Source organism: Cotesia glomerata, linkage group LG6 (assembly GCF_020080835.1).
Source record: "Cotesia glomerata isolate CgM1 linkage group LG6, MPM_Cglom_v2.3, whole genome shotgun sequence".
NCBI classification, from domain to species: domain Eukaryota; kingdom Metazoa; phylum Arthropoda; class Insecta; order Hymenoptera; family Braconidae; genus Cotesia; species Cotesia glomerata.
The window spans coordinates 22,631,846-22,645,172 of NC_058163.1; the positions used below are offsets into that span (position 1 = coordinate 22,631,846).

At 29.6% G+C, this 13,327-nt stretch overlaps 1 protein-coding gene across 5 annotated transcripts in view; it reads right to left on the reverse strand.

Annotated features, from left to right (window-relative positions):
* Positions 1–13,327, reverse strand: part of LOC123267630 (transcription factor AP-2-epsilon) — a 160,815-nt gene that overhangs the window by 66,298 nt on the left and 81,190 nt on the right. The gene's annotated exons all lie outside the window — the stretch shown is intronic.

A 13,327-nucleotide genomic window follows, 5' to 3' on the forward strand; every position in this document is an offset into this window, starting at 1 on the left:
TATTAAAAAAAAATTTTAGATAAGTTTCTGAGAATAAAAAAAAATTATTTTAATTTTATTACTTAAATTCTGAAACATAACTCTCCTCTAAGGAGAAGATTTAGCGATCAAACGCCATCTGTCGGAAACTTTCAATACTATTTTCGATCAAAATATTATATATGGGCAAATTTGCCCATAGAACATTTTTTTATGGGTATTATTTATAATTTCTAAAAGATAAAATAAAAACTTCAAGCCTCAAAATTATTAATAAAAAATTAAAAAGTATATTTTTTTCGTTTCAAATTTTAACCTAAAATTTATCATATTTTAAGCATTAACTAAAGACACTTTAGTGTCTTACTTCAAGTACACGTTACATCAACTACAATAATTTTTCTTGTCTTAAATTAATTTTAATCATCTTGTTAAATAAAAAGTGACCTCTCATTTGAAGGATGAAGATACACGAGAAGATAAACATTCAAATGTTTAGATTGAGATTACAAGGTACAAATTGTATGGAAATGTAAGATTACCGATCTTCAGAGATACAGAGTAGCAAGATCTGAATAGGACTAAATTTTCAATATTATCTCTCTGTTTTCTTCTGGATGTTTGTATTTGGATCGAGTGTGAATAGTAGTATAAGCACAAGATAGTAGTCGTAGCCTGTGGATGTTGTGCACCTTGAATGAACGGATAACTGTTGTCGAGCGGGTTTCAGATAGATATCGCTTAGCGGGGATCGGTGTGCAAGATTACACACACATTAAGCTCGTGTACATACGAATAAATCGATCTGTCGCTGTACACTGGTAGCTGTAAGCCTCATACTGGACCTTGAGGCCTCGGGGCTTTCACCGCGAATCAACTCAAGCATTAGATCAACGACAGCCATCAGCCATCAGCCATCATCATCTCGGGTAAGTATAAGTAAGAGCAGCAGGTTGTAGTAGTTGCTTTATTTTTTGGCGGTTGGAAATTATTTAATTATACTAATTAGGTGGCTTTAGTTTTTCAGCTTATTCAATCAGGAAATCAACCATACCGGTTTTATTTTTTTTCCGTCTTGGCATTTTAAAGGCTCATTTTTTGTCAAATCATTTCAATTCTAAATTTATTCATTTTTTTTCTAAAATCAAAAGATTTAAATTTTTTATCCTGCAGAATATCGCTGGAATTTATTTTGGCTATTTTTGAGCGCAAAACATTCGAAAATCATTTTTCTCAAAATATTCAAAAATTTACCTTGTCAATTTTTGGAAATCTTTAAACTGCGGTATCTTTTGAATGCAAGGTTCAATTTTGGTTTTGTTGACGGCAATTGACGTAGTTTTTTAAGCACTAGAGGTGTATACAAGGTGTTAAGTTGATTGAACGAATAGTTTAAAAGTTATCTTAAAAAAATGGAAAAAAAATGTTTTTTATTTTTGAAATTTTTTAACTTGAATAATTTTATAAATTGAAGGCGGCGATGTTAATCGATAGTCATAAATTGCACCTAAAATTTTCAACAAAAACCCAAAGCCATCAAGACATCATACATGACGTATATCTCCGCGTAGGCAGATGAAAACGATTCATTGATATGAGGAAAGCCATTGAGGGAGCTGGATATTGTATCGGTCTCCCGAGAGAAATCTTTGAGCATATTTTCTCGCCTATTCTGCAGTCTGCCGGATGCAGATAGCTAAGAAAGAGTCACCCTACATTCGTCTATCATCTCCACTATCTTAAATATATAACATATGTAATGTGTGATGTCAATATCAATATCATTGTCCCGAAAAATTCTTCATATAATTCTGTTAAAAATTTCAAAAAATATTTTTTCAAACTTTCTACACCGAGAAAAAAAAATACTTTTACTCAATTAACAATTTCTTGGTTCAAGAAATTCGATGACGATCAAATATTCTATTATTATTAATTATTAATTTCTGAAGAGAAGAGCATCAATATTTATCTTTGGATAATAGATAAACAAGAGAATAGCTTTATTTAAATTAAGTAAAAATTATTTCAATCAATTTAACAAGTTCTTGAGCTAAGAATATATATTCTTGAAAATTTTCAAGAACATAAATTCTTGTATCAAGAAAATTTTCTTAGTAAAAGTATTTTTTTTTCCCAGTGTACTCGATTCAAGACAAAAACTCTTCAAAATAATTTTTTTGATCTAAGAAATTTTCCGTTGAATTAAATTTTTTTTTCTAAGCCTCTGCGGGATTTTACAGCGATTTCTCTATCCGCGAGATATTGCGAGGCTTATCACTGGAGAGTGGATAGTGGACCGTTGATGGGTGTGGCCTGATACTCAACAGATTCGTCGTAGCTCGTTACCATTTCAATCACGTATAACCAGGATCTGTTACTATTGCTGTTGCTGTTTGCTCGATAATCTGAACGGGTGATTAATTCGTTTACCTCGTTACTTTATCGCCACTGGACAAGTTCTTTTCTTCTGTTGTATGTTCTGTTTCATTGCACTCACACGTTCCACGGCAAATACATATAAATGTACCTATACCGATACCGGTCATTTCTTTCCACAAAACGCTAACTATACTGACTACTATTTGTTATTTATAACCGAGCGATTAGAAAAATCTCGCTGATACCAATTCTAATTTAAAAACAAGTTAAAATTACACAGAAAGAAAAATTTCTTGACTGGAGAACAAAATTCTTGGCTCAAGAAAATTTTCGGGTGCCTGAAGAAAGACCGAAGTTGTGTTGGCCGAAATAATAATTTTTCTTTAAATTCTATTCTTGGTGGAAGTCATTTTTTCTTAATTCAAATTATCATAAATACTTGATACAATAAATTTTTATATTTGATCAAGATTATTAGATACTTTAGGGAAGCAGCGCCACCACTTACTTTAGCTGAGAAAAAAATTTTCTCACCTTGAGAAAATTTTTTTCTTGAATATTTGATACCCATTTTATATTATTTTAGCGTGCAATTTTACATATTGAATGAAAGAAAATGATTCAATATTATTTGATCTTCCCATTTGACATGTTAATCAATAAAAATATTAATGAAAATTTACTTCTATCAAGAACTAAATTTTTTGGAGCAAGAGGCTGAATTTTCTCAAAACAACAAGATTTTCTTGACTTAAATCAATTTTCTTGGATCAAGATACGTATTTCTTAAAGCAAGAGAATTAATTTTGTTGAAATAGTGAAATTTCTTGTGTCAAAAAAAAAATTTTTTTTTTACTCAAGAAAATAATTAGGAAGAAAAATATTTCTTGGCTCAAGTGAACCTTTTTTCTGTGCATTTTATTGGTTCAAAAATTTTACTCTTGAATCAATGCAATTATCTTCAGGGTAAAAACTGTTATTTTTTGCGTGAAAAATCAATAAAACACAAGTTTTATAAAAATAATGATGTCGATAACAAAAAAGATCATTTCGGGTGAGGATATAATAATCGCTATGTGCAGTAAAAACAAAAATACGATTGATAAACTTGAGGAAAACCACAAAACGGGTAATAATGATCAACTTAGCGAGCCATTACGCGTGATAATATTACATTGCAATGCCAATAGTTTTATATATATCTACAATATATATATGAAATAAGAATGGCAGACTGCTGGGTACCAGGTAGGACAAAGCTCAAGAATGAAGTATGGAGTAAGTACGGAGTAAGGAGAATGGAATAAGTTGAGGAGGTTTGTGGTTTTGAAATCGAGAAATGCCACTCGCGATATCATATTCCAGCACGCGTTCTCCTTCGTACGATGTATTCGAGTTTGTATTCAACCTTCACGTAATAACGTCCATCCACATTATATTATATTTATTTTTATGGCTCGAATAGAAGTTAAGTCCAATAATCGGCGGTACTCGAGCATTATTCACGGATCGACGGCTCGTTAAACCGATAATATTATCCGTTCTTTCCTGCTCGATTTTCAAATTGAGATTGGAATTTTTTTTTTTTGTTTTATTCCTCCTGATCATTTCGAAGTAGCAATAAACTCGTACTTATTTTAGTAATCTAAGTGTCAGAGCTTTTTAGAGGGTTTATTATTATTTTAATGACTCTATTTTTATTTTAATGGCCATTTGGAAAGATTTTTAGGTTTTTATTCGAGTGAAATTTTTTTTTTACTTTTAATTTTATTGAATTTAAATTCTTGAGCCATTATAAAATTGTGGTAAGTTTTTTTTAATAATTTTTTTTTTTGTTAAAATTTATTTTATTTTATTTTTGTGGATGGAAAAAATTTTATAAAATTTGAGACAGATTGAATGAATATTTTGTTGATATGTAATAAAAATAAAAACAAATGTGGGAATATAAGCAAAAATAAAAAAAGAGAAGAAGGTGCAGTGGTCACTGGGGCGTTGACCTGATGCGCCTGGACCAAACGAGTGTGAGTACAACGGAATCTCAGGTTAGGGGACGAGGACGAGCGTCAGACGCTGCTTGGTCAAGTCGTTTGGAAAAGACAAGGAGAAAGCAATTGTGGATATATATTATTTATATGTGTGTAGATGTGTGCTGAAGAAGGAAGATGATGAGGAAAAAAAGACTCGGATCGTCAGCGACTAACAAAAAGTTTGTGTATGCCGTACCGGGGACTAAAAAGTAAAACAGGAACAAAAAACCCCCGTATATAGATATAGTTATGAAAGAGGACAAAAACGCTGGATAAAACGTCGATTGATTTATTTATCACCCTTGCTGATTAATGTAAGAGCGATACTGCTACTTTTAAATTCGCATCAGGAAGCAGAAGGCGTGTATGGATTTTTATTTTTATGCAATTTTGTCTAATAAATTTTTTTTTATAAAAATTAATTATTGTGAAAATTAGCCGTATTAAAAAATTTTTTTCTTAGTAATAAAAAGTTTTTAAACTTTAAATGAGTAAATAATTAAGCAATAATTAAAAAAAAATTAATTTGATTCAAAAGGACAAAAAAATTATTTTTCAAAAATTTTTTGGCATTGAATCAAGCAGAAAAATTATCTAACTAATTATATTAATTAATTATTAAAAAGTTTTATTTCTATAAAAAATAAAGAAAATAAAATTGACATTAAATTATTTAATTTAATTCATTTTTTTTATTAAAATATGCATAATATCTATTTAATTTACTTTCAGTTACCGCAGGAGATTGTATTGATTACTGATTACAATGAATTTAGATCAAAGTGTTACAAGTTTTTTGTAGATAAAGATGATAAATAATTATCACTACATAACTATCCAAATCACTAACTATTCAAATTTGTTTTTTCTTTTCTTTCTTTTGTTTTATAAACTAGAGTCATTAATTGGTAATCTAACTTAATTACTTAAATGGACTTTGCTTTGCTTTGAGACAACATTACTTACTTATTCTTATTGTATTATTATCATTTCCATTACTGTTAACAACTTTTATTATTAATATGTATTAATTTATATGTAAGGCCCTTAGGGAGCTAAGGCTTCAGGGTCTAAAATTTTGGTAAATAAATAAATAAATAATTAAAAAAAAAATTTTGTACTTGAAAAAAATTAACCCAAATTTTGTAATAAATTAAAAGATAATTTTTTTTTTTTATACAATTTTGTCTAGTAAATTTTTTTTTTTTAAATTAATTATTGTAAAAATTAGCCGTATTAAAAAATTTTTTTTTAGTGATAAAAATTTTCTCAACTTGAAATAAATGAAGAATTAAGCAATAATTAAAAAAAAAATTAATTTGATTTAAAAGGACAAAAAAATTTTTTCGCATTGAAGCAGAAAAATTATTTAACTAATTATATTAATTAATTATTAAAAAGTTTTATTTCTATAAAAAATAAAGAAAATAAAATTTACAATAAATTAATAAAATTTTTTAATTTTTTCATAAAAATATCTATGATATTTATTTAATTAAAAAAAATTTTCTACTTGAAGAAAATTAACCAAAATTTTTTGATAAATAAAAAGACAAGTTTTTTTTAAGTATTCAAATAAATAAATGCATAATTATTGTTATTATTGATAATAAAAAAAATATAAATAAAAATGGAGAATTGTACTCTCAGCATGTAATGACAAACGGCGATTTATCTCTTGATATGCATGCCCAGAGACTAATATAATATAAGTAATAAGCGGTAAGTTCTTTTTAGAATAAGACCCTTGTGCATGCGAGTAAAGAACTTGTTGTTATACTGCCAAACGACGGGTCATTCATAAAGATGATCCGTTACAATGCGAACATCGTAGTCCTCTGAGCGAGTACATAATCACTACACCGCTGATCCGCGATCCGAGATTCTTAAAATAATAATAAATAATAAATAATGAACATCAAAATAGAAATAGGAATGACGAAGTAAAATCGATCTGAGGTCACGGACATGATTGCGAGACCCGAAGGATTCGCACGAGTCGGCATCATTACCGATTTATCATTTTTACAGTGGATCAATTTAGCGACATAATCCAGCTCCAGACAATGACACTCTGTGCTCCGTAGACTGGAGAGTCTACTCACCTTTTTTCGCGTACCACCGAGCGACTGATTGTGAGGCACGTATGCTGACTATTATATGGATTTACCGAACATTACACGGTAATTACGGCACACCCCCGCGGCAAAGGTTTTAATTCTAAGAGCGAACCGATTTATTCAGACGTACTGGCTTTCAATCTGTAGTTGTACTCTGTACTGGGGGTACAAGTTACAAGTTACAAGATTGACGATTATCCTCGTACTTCAGACCAAGGGACTGAAACTTGAACGTATTACTGATGACCACGTACCTACGTCATATTATTAAGAGTTATTGCGGTTAATAATAAATGCATGCTGTTTTGATATTTAATATTCCTTTGTGTTTGTTTTTTTTTTATTTTTTAAATTATTCAATCTATTAGTTCGTCTTCAATATGAATTTTTAAAAATATTTTTTGCCAATAAGTCAGATAGAAGGTTTCAGTTTGATCAATCAATTATAATTGTAAAATTCTTAATTTTTCTTAAGTACAATTTTTTAATAAAAACTTAATATTTTTTTCAACAATTTTTATAATTTTATTTTTCAAAATGAATAGTGTCAATATTCCCGAAATTTTTTATAAGTTGGTCTTTAAAAATAAAACTGTCCTACTTTTTTATATTGACATTTCTATAATTAAATTCAAGACTCTATTAAACTTAAAAAATATCAAATTTTTCAATCAATATAATCATAAAATTTTTAATAAAAACTTAATATTTTCTCATCTAAAAAAATATCAATAAAATTTTATCAACTTAAAACATTCTCTAAGAAACAATGAATTTCATAACATTAATTAAATATCTATTGATTTTATATTTTTTTAAAATAAGGCACTTCTAAAAAATGTCTTCATTTATTATCACAGACAGAATATCAAAAATAAAAATTCAGTTTACTTTTACATCTTATTAAAAAATTGAAAAACAATTATAAAAACTCACATAGTTTGCTTCCTTATTTTTAGCCTGATATTTAAACTAAACTTTCAGAATAATTAATCATTTAAATTTTATTTAATATTAAATTAAATATCATTGACTAAATTACTGTTGATTGAACTAAGTACCAAACGAATAATTGAATTTTTATTTTTATTCTAAATAAATGACAATTGAAAAGAACGAATTAATAATTAAAACTAATTATTTTATAAACGAAAAAATACAAGTAACAAATTAGTGATTGAGCATGTATTACATACTAAAACCTTTGCCGAAACACGGTGCATCTTTAGGTATAAGTTTTATGTGCATTGGTTTAGTAGTTTATTCAGACAGGCATTTATAAAAAAACGTCTTCTCATTTATTAGTACAGATATACTTATTAAATTATATTGTGAGCGCGCGGCGCGCAATGCGTGTTAGTCTTCGAAACTGACCAAATACCTTAGCCCGACCGTTTCACTAGCGAGCGCGTGTATCGACCATGCGTCACCTAGCGGAGATAAAGGAAAACAACGAATAAATTACTCAGTAAAAATATTCAAGCTCGTGAGATGATTTAAGGACGATTCAGTGTTGAGTCTGTGATTGATGAATAAATAAAAGCCAGTTAAATGTTATAAATTATAATTATTTACAATACTGTCTAAGTATTGAAAAAAAAAAAAATTTCTCATTTATTATAAATTTTTGCCAACAAAGCAAATCAAAATACCGATAAATTTCGCAGAAATAAAAAAAAAAAGCAAATCCTTATACATACAGTAAAAATTAGAGTATATTTATATTGTAAAGTGGTTGTCAGTGAATTTGATTGGTTGTATACAATCGGTTGTGTATCTGTCGATCGAGAGATTCCATTGGGCGGTAACTGGGATCTCAAGTCGTTATAAGCTCAATACTGAATGTTCAATGCTCAATAGCATTATATATGTATGTATTTATACCACATTTGTCCATACAAGTACTACAGGTTCACAAATTATATGTATGAGTAGCACACATAACAGCCTCTGTACTAACTTATATACACACAAATGATTAATGCATGAGAGATATTTCGATCTCGAGCCCAATACAACTGATAGCCAGTTTAGTTATGTCTTATATATATAAAATATATTACGGGCAAACTTACAACTTTCTATCGCTATTTCGTTCCTTCAATAGAGTTACTTTTATATTTTATATAATTTCGCCTGAGGTTCCTCTACTGTTATTATTTTATTATATGCGTGTCAGTCGCTTTTCGAATCGATGATCGATCGGTACGACCTTTGCATAATGGGATTCGCTAGATTTACAATCAACGACCTGACCAATAAATAGACTGCTTCTATAGATTACTTCTTAAAGGCTATTTTCTGTTCTTCTTATTTTTTTTTTTATTTCTATTTCTAATAATCATTAATAATTAAAAAAAAAATCAATCAACCGGTAAATTAATTAGACGCTATCGCGAAGACATCGGTAATGAGTCACCTAATTACCGGTTGCTCGGGCTAACAAGTCTGATCACAGCAAATTTGTTTATTATTTTTAGCCTCCGGTGTTTCATTAACTTTTAATAAAAAAACTTACTTAGCTGGTAATTAATTGATTGTTTTAATTAATTGGCAAAGTTAATCAGAACTTGCAGATTGATGATCGTCTGGGAGATAACCGAGCCATCTGGTGATGGTCAAGCGGTTTTCTGAGGGTAATTCATCTGCGGCGGTCGTTAGTGCAGGTCTAATGCTTACCAGCTGCAAAACTGCGCGAGTGATGGTAAAGAAGGTGGTTCAATTGTCGGTGGGATGGAAAAAGCTCGGTAGAAAACTGCGCGCTTTGTAGAAAAATTAAGAATGGCAACATTCCACAAGATTGAGATATTGATTTGAGCAAAAACATTGTTTTTTTTTTTAAACTTGAATATTTTTGATAGTAAAATTTGTATAATTTTATATATTTTTAATTTTTATCATATTGAAGCTTCTTTTTCGTATTTTTAAAGCAAGTTAAAGAAGAAAAATTAAATTTATTCAAAAATAAAATTCAAGAGAATATTTTAAGATTTTTTTATAATTTTTGGACTTTAAATACTCGAATTTATATATTTAAATTTTTTAGAGTTTTAAAATATTTTTTTTGGGGTCTTGAAATTATTATTAAAAATTATAAAAAATACATGTTTGGAGCAAATTATTTTCAGATAAATTTTTTTGAGACTTAATCAAGCTTTAAAAGATATTTAAGGAATAATAAAACAATAAGTTGAAAAATTAAAATTTATAAATTGAATTTAATTTATTCAAAAATAAAATTCAAGAGAATATTTTAAGATCTTTTTTATAATTTTTGGATATTTTAAATGTTCATATTTATAGATTTTAATTTTTTAGCGTTTTAAAAAGATTTTTTTTTGGGTCTTGTAACTACTTTTAAGAATTGTAAAAAATACATATTTCAATCAAATTACTTGCAGATAAATTTTTTTCAAGACTTAATCAAGCTTTGAAAGATAAAAGTATGAGTAAAATAATAAATTTAATAAGTTAAAAAATTAAAATTTATAATTTGAAATTTTTTTTTAAGTTTTACAATCAAAGTTTTCTTTTTAGTTTTAATATTTGATTAAAAAAATATTATTTTGACCAATTATCAAATTGTATTACCAGAATCAAAATAAAATATCAAGTTTGATTTATTTAATAAAATTTAAATGTTGAATATTTATTAAAGGTTACACCCCATTCTTATTAATAACTTATAAAAATAATAAAAAATATATAAAGAGATGATCAATTTAAAAAGTTTAAAAACCAAAAATTATATGTTCAAAAATTTAACAAAAAGCCTAACATTAAATCCTCTAAAGAGTTGAAAACCTCGTAAATTAATGGTCCTACTGACGCGCTCAAAGCCTTGAGGAAGATTTACAACTTCAGCCACACCCGCTAAAAATCAAGCACACGTCAGAAATCCATGAATACAATTATTTCGCGAATCCAGACTTTGAAACATTGTGCAAAAGGGATTATGGATTACAATCCCGTGTAAAAAAGTTGCGGGATTCCGCCGGTAATCCGCAGGTGATCCGCAGGTGATCCGCTGAATATCATGTGGAAGTCATATTTTGACACAAATAAGAATTCTAAATGAATTCCGGATGAAATCCTGATGAATACACAAAGATAGTATACTGTAAAAATTTCGGTGTAAAAGATGGACCCATAGACTTTTACACCGTCGTGTGAATGTGAAAGTCGGTGTAAACACTTGTGTAATGGGAATTTAACACGGTGTAATTAACTTTGTTTTACACTATTCCGTGTTATTATTTATAACTCTGAAATTCCATCAATTATAAGCTATAATTATGTGACTAAAACTTATACAATAGTGAAATTTATCTCATAATATAGAAGAATAACTAATTAACAACATCCCTTTGTCAAAACCTCGATTACTTTTTGAGTTTCTCGTAATTATCATTTGACTGAGTGTGAGTGGTGGGACATCGAAAAATTCTTCTCTCTTACCTTGGTATACTTTAAGTCCAATTTCAGTTCGATCACTAGGTTTAAAAAAATACTTCCCTCAATAAAAAATTTATCCTACAAACATTCAATATTATGAAGAATTAGACTGTTTACCTACGTAGCAAAAATTTTTTATTGTGAATTGGTGGGACAGACATTTGTGACTGGTGGGACAAGTACAAAATGTCTACATCAAGTTGTTTATTAAAAAGGCTGTTATATTATTTCAACTCTAGAAACATTATTGTATATATATTTAACTATAAATTATTTAGGATAATGAAAAAAACTAATTAAAACACAAATAAAGGATTTAGCATGCTGGCAACACGATCTTGATAAACTTAGGTGTTAATTAATAACGAACATAAACAAAATTTGTTCTTAAAACTAGAATAATAAATATGTTAGTTAATAACAAACATTTTTTACAGTGTACAGAAATATAGTTCTAGTGATAGATTGTTCAAAAAATTTTTTTTGCTCGACAGGCAGAAAGCGTCAACTTTCAGCCCGCTGCGCTAAACAAAGTTGCCGCTTCCTGCCTTCGTCCAGCAAAAAAATAGTATACACTCCACGGGAAATAAATAAGAAAGCCTCAGATCATATGTTTGTTGACATCGGCTTTGCCTCGGACAACAATTACATGTGATCTGAGACATGTGATGTGTGTGTGTGTGTGTGTGTGTGTGTGTGTGTGTGTGTGTGTGTGTGTGTGTGTGTGTGTGTGTGTGTGTGTGTGTGTGTGTGTGTGTGTGTGTGTGTGTGTGTGTGTGTGTGTGTGTGTGTGTGTGTGTGTGTGTGTGTGTGTGTGTGTAAACCTCTTATAACTTTTGAACGGCTTAACTGATTGGATCGAGATTAGTAGCGACCCAAAGAGTATCATTGCCATTAAATTTCGTGAAAATTTTAATTAATTCGGTTCGCTAGATTTTGAGAAATCTCAAAAAAAAAAATTTTTTTAAAATGGTTTTTTTGGAATAACTTTATTTTATATCTTTTTGTAAAGAAAAAAATTTTTTTTTTTCTTATAGTCTTATGAACGTGGACTTGGCGCGATTTTTTAGAGTGAAACTGTTTTTTTTTTCGGATAGTATATTACACACCGAGGGAAGTAAAGTAAGAAATGTCTCAGATCACATGTAATTGTTGTCCGAGGCGAAGCTTATCAACAATCGGATAACTCTTCATTAAAATTCGGTACAAATTTATTATTTAAAAATTAATTTTTTTTTAATAGCTCAAAATATTACTTTGTTAGTGCTAATTTCTTTTTTTTAATATTTCTTATTCTACGTCTCGATTTATAATAAAATCATTACAATCTATCACTAACTTTCTTTCCATATTATTTTTGGATATTCATCCGGAATTCATCCGGAATGCATTTAGAATTCCTATTTGTGTCAAAATATGACTTCCACATGATATTCAGCGGATCCCCTGCGGATCACCTGCGGATTACCGGCGGAATCCCGCAACTTTTTTACACGGGATGGGTATTTGTACCCTGAAAACAACGGGATTTATCAATTGCGGGTGGTCCATTTGCGAGGAAGCTTCTTATCCCAGCGGGATGAAGCGGCACATATATCTAAATATACACATACATGAGAGTATGTATAAATAAGTTGAGAACCCGTCTATCCGAAGGTGGCTCGTGCTAAAGGGTGACCTCTGACCGTGAAGAAGAGGGCCAAAGAGCAATGCAACTCCTCATCTCGTATACTCTTAACTCTTAACTCTTGTGTTATGTATAACCATGGACGATGGGCCGGGCACGCGAAGATCCGAAGAGTCTTGTTCCTCCTCTCGCCCTGAGGCACGCGCTCAATTCCCTCTTACATCTCGCCCCATTCTCCATACCGGTCATACCGATCCCCGATATAATATCGGTATATTATGCCTAGGCTCACTTCTCTTCTCTCGCTGACCATACCAACAATTCTAATCAGACCAAAAGTAGAGACCAGAAAAATTGAGTGAAATTGAGGTTGGCATTGTCGCAGTCACGTGATTTAGTTGACGGTACACTAAATGGCGGCGCGGAGCTACGTGGCGGGCATGATTACTTACATATAATGCGCAAATTGTAGACTTTTTATTATTTTTATACAAAAAAAAAAAATTTATTTGATGAAAGAGGAAAAATTTTTAATCAAAAAAATCATTTTTGAGAGCTTTATTGTTTTAATTTAAGGTTAAGGTAGTACTACCGTTAGCACAAGAGTCAAATCCTAAAACCTAACCTTATTTGATTAACGTAGTAGATTTCCCTATTCTAATTTTTGGAACCCGCTTCCAATTGAGGTCACATCAGCTGCCACATTGGAGGAATTTCACAATGTTTGTTTCCGG